The sequence below is a fragment of the Ranitomeya variabilis genome, chromosome 8 (assembly GCF_051348905.1).
Source record: "Ranitomeya variabilis isolate aRanVar5 chromosome 8, aRanVar5.hap1, whole genome shotgun sequence".
Classification (NCBI taxonomy): Eukaryota; Metazoa; Chordata; class Amphibia; order Anura; family Dendrobatidae; genus Ranitomeya; species Ranitomeya variabilis.
The window spans coordinates 221,455,881-221,470,958 of NC_135239.1; the positions used below are offsets into that span (position 1 = coordinate 221,455,881).

The window sequence follows — 15,078 nt, forward strand, 5'->3', positions numbered from 1 at the left end:
TGACGCCACTCCTCAAAAGCCCACTTCATGGCCAAAAGCTCCCGATTCCCAATATCATAATTCCGCTCGGCGGGCGAAAATTTACGGGAAAAAAAAGCACAAGGTCTCATCACGGAGCAGTCGGAACTTCTCTGCGACAACACTGCCCCAGCTCCGATTTCAGAAGCGTCGACCTCAACCTGAAAAGGAAGAGCAACATCAGGCTGACGCAACACTGGGGCGGAAGAAAAGCGGCGCTTGAGCTCCCGAAAGGCCTCCACAGCATCAGGGGACCAATCAGCAACATCAGCACCCTTCTTAGTCAAATCAGTCAATGGTTTTACAACATCAGAAAAACCAGCAATAAATCGACGATAAAAGTTAGCAAAGCCCAAAAATTTCTGAAGACTCTTAAGAGAAGAGGGTTGCGTCCAATCACCAATAGCCTGAACCTTGACAGGATCCATCTCGATGGAAGAGGGGGAAAAAATGTATCCCAAGAAGGAAATCTTCTGAACCCCAAAAACACACTTAGAACCCTTCACACACAAGGAATTAGACCGCAAAACCTGAAAAACCCTCCTGACCTGCTGGACATGAGAGTCCCAGTCATCCGAAAAAATCAGAATATCATCCAGATACACAATCATAAATTTATCCAAATAATCGCGGAAAATGTCATGCATAAAGGACTGGAAGACTGAAGGGGCATTTGAAAGACCAAAAGGCATCACCAAATACTCAAAATGGCCCTCGGGCGTATTAAATGCGGTTTTCCACTCATCCCCCTGCTTGATTCGCACCAAATTATACGCCCCACGGAGATCAATCTTAGAGAACCACTTGGCCCCCTTTATACGAGCAAACAAATCAGTAAGCAGTGGTAACGGATATTGATATTTAACCGTGATTTTATTCAAAAGTCGATAATCAATACACGGCCTCAAAGAGCCGTCTTTCTTAGACACAAAGAAAAAACCGGCTCCTAAGGGAGATGACGAAGGACGAATATGTCCCTTTTCCAAGGACTCCTTTATATATTCTCGCATAGCAGCGTGTTCAGGCACAGACAGATTAAATAAACGACCCTTAGGGTATTTACTACCCGGGATCAAGTCTATGGCACAATCGCACTCCCGGTGCGGAGGTAGTGAACCAACCTTGGGTTCTTCAAAAACGTCACGAAAGTCAGACAAGAATTCAGGAATCTCAGAGGGAATAGATGATGAAATGGAAACCAAAGGTACGTCCCCATGAGTTCCTTTACATCCCCAGCTTAACACAGACATAGCTCTCCAGTCGAGGACTGGGTTATGAGATTGCAGCCATGGCAATCCCAGCACCAAAACATCATGTAGATTATACAGCACCAGAAAGCGAATAACCTCCTGGTGATCCGGATTAACACGCATAGTCACTTGTGTCCAGTATTGTGGTTTATTACTAGCCAATGGGGTGGAGTCAATCCCTTTCAGAGGTATCGGAGCCTCCAATGGCTCCAAATCATACCCACAGCGTTTGGCAAAGGACCAATCCATAAGACTCAAAGCAGCGCCAGAGTCGACATAGGCGTCCGCGGTAATAGATGACAAAGAACAAATCAGGGTCACAGATAGAATAAACTTAGACTGTAAAGTGCTAATTGAAACAGACTTGTCAGGCTTCTTAGTACGCTTAAAGCAGGCTGATATAACATGAGTTGAATCACCACAATAGAAGCACAACCCATTTTTTCGTCTAAAATTCTGCCGCTCGCTTCTGGACAGAATTCTATCACATTGCATATTTTCTGGCGTTTTCTCAGTAGACACCGCCAAATGGTGCACAGGTTTGCGCTCCCGCAGACGCCTATCGATCTGAATAGCCATCGTCATGGACTCATTCAGACTCGCAGGCACAGGGAACCCCACCATAACATCCTTAATGGCATCAGAGAGACCTTCTCTGAAAATCGCCGCCAGGGCGCACTCATTCCACTGAGTAAGCACAGACCATTTGCGGAATTTTTGGCAGTATATTTCAGCTTCATCTTGCCCCTGAGACAAGGACATCAAGGCCTTTTCCGCCTGAAGCTCTAAATGAGGTTCCTCATAAAGCAACCCCAAGGCCAGAAAAAACGCATCCACATTGAGCAACGCAGGATCCCCTGGTGCCAATGCAAAAGCCCAGTCTTGAGGGTCGCCCCGGAGCAAGGAAATTACAATCCTGACCTGCTGTGCAGGGTCTCCGGCAGAGCGAGACTTCAGGGACAAAAACAATTTGCAATTATTTTTAAAATTTTGAAAGTGAGATCTATTCCCCGAGAAGAATTCAGGCAAAGGAATTCTAGGCTCAGACATAGGTGCATGAACAACAAAATCTTGCAAATTTTGTACCTTTGTGGTGAGATTATTCAAACCTGTAGCTACACTCTGAAGATCCATTTGAAACAGGTGAACACAGAGCCATTCAAGGATTAGAAGGAGAGGAAGAGAGGAAGGCTGCAGTATAGGCAGACTAGCAAGTGATTCAATTAAGAGCACACTCAGAACTAGAGGGAAAAAAAAAAAAAAAAAAAAAAAATTGTAGCAGACTTCTTTTTTCTCTCCTTTCTCAGCCAGTAATTTAACCCTTTTTTGGGCCGGTCAAACTGTCATGATTCTCAATGGCGAGAGAACATAGCCCAGCATATATAATAATAATAATAATAATCTTTATTTATATAGCGCCAACATATTCCGCAGCGCTTTACAGTTTAACAGTTTCAAACACAACAGTCATAGGTAACAATGTTAACAATACAGCAATAAAGCAAAATAAGACGACCCTGCTCGTGAGAGCTTACAATCTACATATATGAGAACTAGCTCTTGGAAGATGGAAACTATACTGACCATGAACTAAACCTGCCGCACAACTAGAAGTGGCCGGGTAGCATGCCTACGTTTTTTTATCCCTAGATGCCCAGCGCCAGCCGGAGAACTACCTAATCCTAGCAGAGGAAAAGACAGTCCTGGCTCACCTCTAGAGAAATTTTCCCAAAAGGCAGACAGAGGCCCCCACATATATTGGCGGTGATTTAAGATGAAATGACAAACGTAGTATGAAAATAGGTTTAGCAAAATCGAGGTCCGCTTACTAGATAGCATGAAGACAGAAAGGGCACTTTCATGGTCAGCAGAAAACCCTATCAAAACACCATCCAGAAATTACTTTAAGACTCTAGCATTAACTCATAACACCAGAGTGGCAATTTCCGCTCACAAGAGCTTTCCAGACACAGTAACGAAACAGCAGCTGTGAACAGGAACAAAATGCAAAAACACACAAGGACAAAAGTCCAACTTAGCTGGGAGTTGTCTAGTAGCAGGAACAAGCACAGAAAGGCTACTGATTACATTGTTGACCGGCATGAAACTGACAGAGGAGCAAGGTTATATAGCGACTCCCACATCCTGATAGGAGCAGGTGAACAGAGGGGATGATGCACACAAGTTAAATTCCACAAGTGGCCACCGGGGGAGCCCAGAATCCAATTTCACAACAATATTCCCTTTGGCCAAGGATGCGACTAGCCCTTGAGCCTGACAACTTCCATGTAGAATGGCTTGAGTCACGTGTATCCGGAGAATATTTCCTCCGTAAGCTTTACGTCTGGGTTAAGAACCGCCTGCCAGCCCAGACCCCCACTCTCCAGGATGTCATGCAGGGGAAAGGAGAACCTGTGGATAGTTTCTTCCATCGATGTAATCAAAAGTTTCAGAATCTCAGATTTGAAATGCAAGTTAGTCAATTAGAAGAAACTTTGACACCCACCACTACCGAGCTCCAGACCCTAATAGGGTATTGGCATACTGAATCTACAACCCATGAAAGTACGTATACTCTTACAGTCCACAAAAATACCAGAGAGAAGCAACACCTCTCACCCATATAGAGGTTAAGGGTATACCCTCCAATTTCCAGGTGAGGACCTGAAGCAGCTAGAAACGTAATCAGGAACATTGACTTACCCGACCCAGACTTTCTCACGGATGCAGTAGTGCCTTTTGTAGGGGTGAATGGTAACACACGGTACACTCCAAGGATCAGACCCCTACACAAAGGCCTACAACCTACAGAGTATGCTGTCTCAATTAGTTGTCTCATCTACCTACTAGGATCAAATCCACTACCAAAAACTTCAAGCCAGCAGTCTGTTTCATAAGGACAAACTGTCACTTTCACAGGAGCAGTCTGCAGAAGTGTACGGTCTCTTCTCTCTACAGGACACACCTGTAGATCATGTGGACTTTGAACTGATGGCATTGATCCCAGACTTACTGCGGACACGAGGCCCAGAAGGAATTGGCAGGCTCAAAGTCCAGCCTATGAAGATGGAACTGGAGTCAGGAGCCCTGCTGCCATGGAAACTGCAGCCGTCACCGGAAAGATGACACATCCCACTGCCACTCTGGCTGAAGACAGGAAAACAGGAAAGCAGCATACCTCTGGCAGCCAAGCCAACACAGTTACAGTCCTTCATCCCTGTATGATTGCCTCAAGGACACGCCTTTCAGTTCAACTAAGGAAGCCATTGATTGGTTTGACATGCTAATCTGCACGCACATCCTCTCCTGGGTACTACTATTAAACCAGTGGCCCGGGGAGTCCAAACCTTCATGAGAGCCAGTCACAAGTTGAAGATCCTGGCCCAAAAAGCCCTATTCTGCTGTCCTATGTCTGCAATGCCCTATTCTGCTCCCGGACAACGTCACCATCTCCAGATGTGCTGTCCATAACCTAGCTACTCTCCTACCTCTGCCAAGGGGGGAGAGGGTGAAGATCACATCTCTTACACATCAGTGGAAGAGGTAGTCGACTCTGACATGTCATGAGACAAGAAAACCTCTGGAAGATCCTGACCTGAAGCTCTTTGTGGTTTGACCAAGGTATACAGACCAAGAAGGCCGTTCGCACACTGGCATAGCAGTAGCTACAGAAGATACCTGCTGCCAGCAAAACCACTGCCTCCACCCAAAAGGCAGGACTGCGGGCCTTGACAGAAGCATGCAAGAGGTCTACTCAACCCGAAGCTATGACCAATCTGGAGGGAAAGAGACTTCATCATGGCTAAAAGAATGCCGGTCAGACGACCCCACAAAGCCATACAAGAGTTAATGGAGTCCTTGTTGATGCCAGGAAGAGTTGCGGTGGTAAAAGGTGAAGACACACACACACTGGAGACACCTCAAGGGAAGCAGTGGGCAGCAGACTAACTGAAGCAACAGCAAAAGAAGCAGCAATGATACTATTTGACACAGAAACATCTCATCTGTACGCTAATATGGATCCAGAAACAGAAGGACTAACCCTGGAAAAAGATGTCCCAACATTCCAGAAGCAAGCATCCAAAGAAGAGAAGAAGAAAAGGAACCAAGATGGAGCCACACCGAAGAAAAACACGCCTATGGATGAACAAGGGAAATTGAAGGCCTTGAACAAAAGACCCTACATACTTAATGCTAGACAGGAAACAGTGGAGCTATAGCATAAGGAGTTTTAGTTTTTCCCTTGGGTCTCACATACGCATGTACACACACACACACACGCTAGCAGGTCCTACAAACTCAGCACTATAGGATCCTACTAATATTCCCAGTTTAGGGTTATACCTTTTCTAACTACAGTTGTCTATATGCAGACTAAGTTTATTGTTAAATAAGACATGTGACTAAATTTGTTCTCAAGTTCTATCCATCCCAGATCCTGAGGACCTAGAAGGTGCCCACCAGATCCGCCTGATGACTGATTCCTCATCACCAAGAGGTTCAACAGACGTACCCTCAAACCTAGAGACGACAGCTCATTCCAAGTCCTGTCTACTACCACAGCAGTCCATGGGTTCACGCTTCCCACTGCAAGGAGATGCCAGATCCAGAGTCCAGTGGCGGCTGCCACTCTTCATCCATCTGACACTTATCCTTTACCTAGTCCAAGGGGTAGCCAGTCACCAAGGGGTAGTCACTCATGAAGAGGGTATAGTGACATTTTGGTATAATATCTCCACCCCAAGAGTTGGGCTTAAACCTATCATTCCTATAAATAAGAACATACAGTGGATAAACTACCTATACTATAACCAACAACGGTTTATAGAATACACTGGTGATGCCATAAAGGCACTTATTGACCCATTAAGTTTTCAATAACTATTCTATCTGCTTTAACTGTATTAGCCTTAATTCTTTACCAGCATAACTACATGCCTTAAGAAAATGATGATGAGGACCATGGAAACCAAAGTGATGATGACCATACATGCTGATTTCAAAGATCCCCTAGATGGAAGATGCTGCTGTGAAACCACGAGAGGAATGTCATATCCACATCCCCCGGAATATGTCTGCCTGAAACACACCGATGAGGGAAAGACCAGGATCTGACTTCCTCCTGTGCAAAGTCCGTTAGGAGGGGGTCCATCTACTAGAGATGGGTCGTCTCGTCTATACGGTGAAGATTAGTTAGTTAGGGTCCAGCATTTTGAGTCAGGTAGGCCAGGAGGACAGATCGATAGGCTCGACGAGATCAGAGTTTGATTTTGCATATCTCCAAAGGGGGGACTGTTAAGGGGAGAATGTATGGCATATGAAGATATACTGGAATCAAACTTATATGGACGCTTTGCTGAACATTAGATTCATGTCACTTTAAGGTTTTCTAATTCACTGTTATAAGACTAAATTCTGTTTGTTACTCTGTACCAGGACGTACCAAGATCCGTGTAAATCCCCTAGTCTTATCGAGAGTAAATGTACCTGCACGTAGGTGAATTGATCCCCAATAAACCAAAGATAAGTAGAATGCGTGCATAGACAGATGTCAGCTTGACCCAAAACAGCCATTAGGGCGATAGCGGTACAGAATTAGACTAAAAGCAATAATCATTAGAATAATGATATTATAGTAATAAAGATAGTAACATAGAGCATGTAAGATCAAAAGAGTTTTGTAATAATTGACAAGTTGGAAAAACCCATGATGTAATGTGCTGAGATTTCTCTTATAAAAAGAGTGGTCCGACCATTAAAAGACCGGGAAATCTCTTGAGACAATTGCTTGCATTTGTGTCCTGATTCCTCCGGCCGTAACATCTCACATTCAATTTGGCAGCAGACAATTAAGATGAGAACACACGCATCCCGTGTGCCCTAACACCTCTTTACTGAAGGCTTCAGGATCCACAATCCAGAGCACTGCTAACAGGGCTGGCTGAGACCGGCCGGTCCGAAGGCACATCCAGAGTTTCCTTTGCAGGTGGAAATCAGTGCCTACGTTCTAGCGCCTGTGTCTTGTAGTACCTCCCTGCTGAGCACCACGGGATAGTCCTCACAACTGTTGTGTCTGTTTCTGATGTTCTTCTTTCTCACAACTCGTATCTGTTCTGATGTTCTTTCTCCGTCCCCCAGATGATATGGCTAGGACGCACCCGTATGACAGGTAGGCCTGGAGTTATTCTGGGACCCTAGAGACACCCCTCTCCCACAATTGCCCCTTATGTCTGCTTAGGTGATTTAGGTGAGACAGCCAACCTATAATTAACTGTCCTGCCGCTGTTTGAAGTAATGCTTGGAGCCCAATACTTCCTCGGCGTTCCAACCACCGGCTACGCGCCTCAGTAGGATGTTGCCACGATCTTAAGGCACGACTCCTACTGGTTCTATTCTCCTTTGTGCTGTGATCTCGTTTCTCACTCTCCACAGTAAACCTCGCTTCGTGTCCTTTCTTAGGATGCCACCGCAACGGGTGCAGGCGCGGCTCCGTAACGTTCTGTCCTTTTCGCTAGGCCGCTGTCAGGATCCCACCCCTGACAGAGACCCCCCTGAATCTTCCCCGCAACACCCAGGATGTTGCCTGGGCAAAACCCAGTCAGCTTCTGCCTAACTTCCTATCCAACCCCCAGTTTTACCAGATTGTGAGGAGTGGCCTAATACATAGAACCCTTTGCTCCGCCTGGAGGCCAGAGTGTGAAGTGTAATGTGTGACTGTGATGCCTGGTCAGGTGAACTCCTTTAGTGCCATCAGACGTACCATCACTCCCCTTAGTGGCGGAGCGTCAGTACTGCAACGACCAGGTCTCTGGGGCGCTGCATTTTCACCTATTGTGTCCCCCCATTTCCTTGTAGATTGTAAGCTTGCGAGCAGGGACCTCACTCCTAATGTCACTGTTTAAATTGTCTTAACTTGTAATGAATTTATTGTCTGTACATGTCCCCGCTAATTGTAAAGTGCTGCGGAATATGTTGGCGCTATATAAATAAAAATTATTATTATTATTATTATTATTATTATTATTATTATTATCATAATAAGACTTGGGATAGGTCAAATCGTCACTTGAATATAGTCGCTGTAGCAATTTTTTACTGTGCTTTACAATTATTTTTTTTGTTCTCATCGATTATAATAAACATTAGCTTCTTGCATCACTTCAAAGCTACAGAATGTGCTGTGAATTTTTACTACATGAACAAAGGGCCATCTGGCCCATTACACCAGCACCTCGCCATATGGCCGGAGTCACACTAGACCCTAATACGGACGAGTTCTATGCGATAAAAAATTGCATAGCACTCGGACCAATGTTAATCTATGGGGCAGCTCCCATCATCTGATATTTTGTCGGCCGTATTCAGTGTGCGATTGAAATTGCAGTATCTCGGCCAAGAATCGCCAATGCAAGTCTATGGGTGCGAGAAACTCGCACACCACACGGACCATCTGTGTGACTTGGGAGAAATACGCATCGGTGTTCTATAGAAAAGCCGGCAATTCAGTGTGGTGTATAGTAAAATCACACTGGCAGGTTAGAATAGAATAGTTAAAATAAATGTCTACACATAGCATAGGGGAATATACAGTGCATTGCAAACGTATTCGGCTCCCTAGAACTTTTCAACCTTTTCCTACATATCATGCTTCAAACATAACAATACGAAATGTACATTTTTGGTGAAGAATCAACAACAAGTGGAACACAATTGTGAATTTGAAAGAAATTTAATGGTTATTTTAAATTTTTGTGGAAATTCAAAAACTGAAAAGTTAAATTTAATCCCTTCACCCCAAAGCCTGTTTTCACCTAAGTGACACGGCCAATTTTTACAATTCTGACCACTGTCACTTTATGAGGTCATAACTCTGAAACGCTTCAACGGATCCTGGTGATTCTGAGATTGTTTTCTCGTGACATATTTTACTTTATGATAGTGGTAAAACTTCTTCGATATGACTTGCATTTATTTGTGAAAAAAACAGAAATTTGTCAAAAATTATGAAAATTTAGCAATTTTAAAATTTTTCGTTTTTATGCCCTTAAATTAGAGAGTTATATCACATAATATAGTTAATAAACAACATTTCCCACATGTCTGCTTTACATCAGAACAATTTTGGAAATATAATTTTTTTTTGTTAGGGAGTTATAAGGGTTAAAAGTTGACCAGCGATTTCTCATTTTTGCAACAAAATTTGCAAAACCATTTTTTTTACGGACCACCTCACACTTGAAGTGACTTTGAGGGGTCTATATGACAGAAAATGCCCAAAAGTGACACCATTCTAAAAACTGCACCCCTCAAGGTACTCAAAACCACATTCAAAAAGTTTATTAACCCTTCAGGTGCTTCACAGGAATTTTTGGAATGTTTAAAAAAAATTGAACATTTAACTTTTTTTTCACAAAATGTTTACTTCAGATCCAATTTGTTTTATTTTACCAAGGGTAACAGGAGAAATTGGACCAAAAAAGTTGTTGTACAATTTGTCCTGAGTACGCCGATACCCCACATGTTGGGGTAAACCATTGATTGGGCACATGGCAGAGCTCGGAAGGGAAGGAGCGCCATTTGACTTTTCAATGCAAAATTGGCTGGAATTGAGATCGGAACCCATGTCGTGTTTGGAGAGCACCTGACGTGCCTAAACAGTGGAAACCCCCACAAGTTTCACCATTTTGGAAAGTAGACCCTCTAAGGAACTAATCTAGATGTGTGGTGAGCACTTTGAACCTCCAAGTGCTTCACAGAAGTTTATAATGTAGAGCCGTAAAAAAAAAATAATATTAATTTTCACAAAAAATGATCTTTTTGCCCCAAATTTTTTATTTTCCCAAGGGTAGCAGGATAAATTGGACCCCAAAAGTTGTTGTGCAATTTGTCCTGAGTACGCTGATACTTCATATATGGGGATAAACCACTGTTTGGGCACATGGCAGAGCTCGGAAGGGAAGGAGCGCCATTTGACTTTTCAATGCAAAATTGGCTGGATTTGAGATCGGAACCCATGTCATGTTTGGAGAGCCCCTGACGTGCCTAAACAGTGGAAACCCCCACAAGTGACACCATTTTGGAAAGAAGACCCCCTAAGGAACTTATCTAGATGTGTGGTGAGCACTTTTAAACCCCAGTTGTTTTACTAAAGTTTAGAATGTAGCGCTGTGAAAATTAAAAAATCATTTTTTCTTTCCACAAAATGATGTTTTAGCCCGCAATTTTTTTTTCCCCAAGGGTAACAGGAGAAATTGGACCACAAACGTTATTTTCCAATTTGTCCTGAGTACGCTGATACCCCATACATTGGGGGGAACCACTGTTTGGGCGCACAGCAGAGCTCGGAAGGGAAGGAGCGCCGTTTGAAATGCAGACTTAGATGGATTGGTCTGCAGGTGTCATGTTGCATTTGCAGAGCCCCTGATGTACCTAAACAGTAGAAACCCCCCACAAGTGACCCCATATTGGAAACTAGACCCCCCACGGAACTTATCTAGATGTGTTGTGAGAACTTTGAACCAACAAGTGTTTCACCACAGTTTATCACGCAGAGCCGTGAAAATAAAAAATATTTTTTTTCCACGAAAATTATATTTTAGCCCCCATGTTTTTATTTTCCCAAGGGTAAGGCTGGTTTCACACTTGCGTTTTTATCTGCATGCGTTTTTTAAATAAACGCATGTGTGAAAAAACGCATGTAAACGCGGTAAAACGCATGCGTTTTTTAGACGCATGCGTTTTTATAGAAAAACAAAACAAGAAAAAAACAAAAAACCCTAACCCTACCCCTAACCCTACCCCTAACCCTAACCCTACCCCTAACCCTAACCCTACCCCTAACCCTAACCTGAAATACGTGGAACTGAAATACGTGGCACTGAAATACGTGGCACTGAAATACGTTTATATACGTATATACGTATATAAGTGCCACGATATTTCAGTGGCCACGTATATAAGTGCCACGTATATAAGTGCCACGTATTTAAGTGCCACGTATTTCACGTAAATGCCACGATATTTCAGTGGCCACGTATTTAAGTGCCACGTATATAAGTGCCACGTATTTAAGTGCCACGTATTTCACATAAATGCCACATATTTCACTGAAATATCGTGGCACTTAAATACGTGGCACTGAAATACATGGCACTGAAATATCGTGGCACTGAAAGACGTGGCACTGAAATATCGTGGCACTGAAATACGTGGCACTGAAATATCGTGGCACTGAAATACGTGGCACTGAAATATCGTGGCACTGAAATACGTGGCACTGAAATACGTGGCACTGAAATACGTGGCACTATGACTGTCAGAAAATGTTCATTAAACGGTTAGGGGTGAGTTTAGGGGTAGGGTTAGGGTTAGGGTTTGGATCCCTTTATCACCTTGATGGTGGTGGGTGACTTTTCAGTGTGTGTTCTGTTTTTTTCTATAAAAACACATGCATTTTTAACGCAAACAAACGCGTTGAGATCGGACGCCATGTCGCGTTTGGAGAGCCCCTGATGTGCCTAAACAGTGAAAACTCCCCAATTCTAACTGAAACCCTAACCCCAACCCTAACCCCAGCCCTAACCCTAGCCCTAACCCCAACCCTAACCCTAGCCCTAACCCTAGTCCTAACCCTAGAGCTACTTTCACACTAGCGTTTTTTTGCATACGTCGCAATGCGTCGTTTTGGCGAAAAAACGCATCCTGCAAAGTCATCTGCAGGATGCGTTTTTTCCCCATAGACTAACATTAGCGACGTATTGACACACGTCGCAAGCGTCGTGCGACGGTTGCGTCGTGTTGTGGCGGACCGCCGGCAGCAAAAAACGTTACATGTAACTTTTTTTGTGCCGACGGTCCACCATTTCCGACCACGCATGTGCGGCTGGAACTCCACCCCCACCTCCCTGCACCTCACAATGGGGCAGCGGATGCGTGGAAAAACAGCATCCGCTGCCCCCGTTGTGCGGCGCTTACACAGTATGCGTCGGTATGTCGGGCCGACGCAGCGCGACGGCCCCGTACCGACGCTAGTGTGAAAGTAGCCTAACGGGAAAATGGAAATAAATATATTTTTTTACATTTTATTATTTTTCCCTAACTAAGGGGGTGATGAAGGGGGATTTGATTTACGTTTATAGCATTTTTTGGGCGGATTTTTCTGGTTGGCAGCCATCACACACTAAAAGACGCTTTTTATTGCAAAAAATAGTTTTTGCATCACCACATTTTGAGAGCTATAATTTTTCCATATTTTGGTCCACAGAGTCATGTGAGATCTTGTTTTTTGCAGGACGAGTTGACGTTTTTATTGGTACCATTTTCGGGTACATGACATTTTTTGATCGCTTTTTATTCCGATTTTTGGGAGGCGGAATGAACAAAAACCAGCAATTCCTGAAATTCTTTTAGGGGGGGCGTTTATACCGTTCCGCGTTTGGTAAAAAGGATAAAGCAGTTTTATTCTTAGCGTCAGTACGATTACAGCGATACCTCATTTATGTAATTTTTTTATGTTTTGGCGCTTTTACACAATAAAAACTGTTTTATATAAAAAAATAATTGTTTTTGCATCGCTTTATTCTGAGGACTATAACTTTTTTATTTTTCTGCTGATGATGCTGTATGGCGGCTTTTTTTTTGCGGGACAAGATGACATTTTCAGCGGTGCCATGGTTATTTATATCCGTCTTTTGGATCGCGTGTTATTCCACTTTTTGTTTGGCGGTATGAGAATAAAGCGTTGTTTTTTGCCTCGTTTTTTTTTTTTTTTAATGGTGTTCAGTGTTCACTGAAGGGGTTAACTAGTGATATAGTTTTATAGGTGGGGTCGTTACGGACGCGGCGATACTAAATATGTGTACTTTTATTGTGTGATTTTTTTTTTTTATTTAGATAAAGAAATGTATTTATGGGAATTTTTTTTTTTTTTCTTTATTTAGGAATTTTTTTTTTTTTTTACACATGTGGAAAATTTTTTTTTTTTTACTTTTTTACTTTGTCCCGGGGGGGGACATCACAGATCGGTGATCTGACAGTGTGCACAGCACTCTGTCAGATCACCGATGTGACAGGCACATTGCAGAGGCTTGCCGGCGCCTGCTATGAGGAATTCTCAGCAGACGCCGGCAAGCAGGGTCATCTCATGACCCGGAAGGAGTCCCGCGGCCATCTTGGATCCGGGGACTCCTTCCAGGTCACCGGAGCAGCGCGATCTCATCACGTTGCTCCGGTGGGAGAGCGCAGGGAGCCCCCGTCCCTGCGCGATCCCCCTCTATGCCGCTGTCACTATTGACCGCGGCATCAGAGGGGTTAAATGCCCGCGATCGGCGACAGCGCCAATCGTGGGCATTGCTGCGGGGTGTCAGCTGTCATATACAGCTGACACCCGCAGCCGATCACCGCGGCGCTCAGCGCGAGACCGCGGTGATCGATGCGCCGTACTAGTACTGTGGCTGGCACTAATGCAGTGCCGGCAGCGCCGTACTAGTACGGCGCATGGCACGAAGGGGTTAAGAGGGGACTGGATGCCTTTCTTGAAAAGTATAATGTTACAGGGTATATACACTAGATTCCTTGATAGGGCGTTGATCCAGGGAACTAGTCTGATTGTCGTATGTGGAGTCGGGAAGGAATTTTTTTTCCCCAATGTGGAGCTTACTCTTTGCCACATGGTTTTTTTTGCCTTCCTCTGGATCAACATGTTAGGGCATGTTAGGTTAGGCTATGGGTTGAACTAGATGGACTTAAAGTCTTCCTTCAACCTTAATAACTATGATCCCTGGTATGTGGCAAATAAGACTAGCACCATAGTGCATAGAGAAACCTTCCCATTTCATGATGCCTACACCACCATGCTTCACTGTCTTCAGAGTGTACTGTGGATTGAATGCAGAATTTGGGGGTCGTGTGACAAACTGTATGCGGACATTGGACCCAAATTGTTTCTGCTTCAGTACGTTTTTTTTTTTTTTTTAACAGTGGGACTTTGCAGGGACTTCCAAGAGATTAGCTTCACACAGGCGTCTTCTGTCACAGTCCTCACAGGTAACTTGAGACCGTCTGTGATCATCCCGGAGCTGATCATTCGCAGAGCCTTTGCCATGCTGGTTATTCTTCCGTTCATTGGAATAGTAGTCTTCAGTTTTCTTCCACGTCTCTCTGGTTTGGCTTTCCATTATAAAGCATTCTTTCTTCCCTTGGCATCAAAGACCTTGCCCTGTCCTGGATTGCCTCATACCTTTCCGACCGCACATTTAGCGTTTCCCACTCCACACCACCTCCTCATCCCGCCCTCTCTCTGTTGGAGTCCCTCAAGGCTCTGTCCTAGGGCCCCTACTTTTTTCCATCTATACCCTTGGCCTAGGACAACTCATAAAGTCCCATGGCTTCAAGTACCACCTGTATGCGGACGACACTCAGATCTACCTCTCTGGCCCAGATGTCACCTCTCTACTGTCCAGAATCCCGAAGTGTCTGTCAGCCATATCCTCCTTCTTCACCTCTCGCTTCCTAAAACTCAATGTAGACAAAAACAAACTCATCATCTTTCCCCATCTCACGTATCCCCCTACCTGACCTATCTATTATGGTAAATGGCATCACGCTCTCTCCCGCACCTGAAATCCGCTGCCTTGGGGTAACTCTCGACTCTGCCCTGTCCTTCAAACCGCACGTCCAAGCTCTTGCCACCTCCTGTCGCCTCCAACTCAAAAATATTGCCAGAATCTGTTCCTTCCTCATCCCACAATCTACCAAAACTCTTGTGCATGCCCTCATCATCTCCCACCTCGACTACTGCAACACCCTCCTC

At 44.3% G+C, this 15,078-nt stretch overlaps 1 long non-coding RNA gene across 1 annotated transcript in view; it reads left to right on the forward strand.

The window, feature by feature from the left end:
- Positions 1 to 15,078, forward strand: part of LOC143787999 (uncharacterized) — a 51,828-nt gene that overhangs the window by 33,217 nt on the left and 3,533 nt on the right. The window contains exon 2 of the long non-coding RNA XR_013218527.1: positions 14,247 to 14,312. This is a non-coding gene — a long non-coding RNA (uncharacterized LOC143787999). The remainder of the gene's footprint in view (positions 1 to 14,246; positions 14,313 to 15,078) is intronic.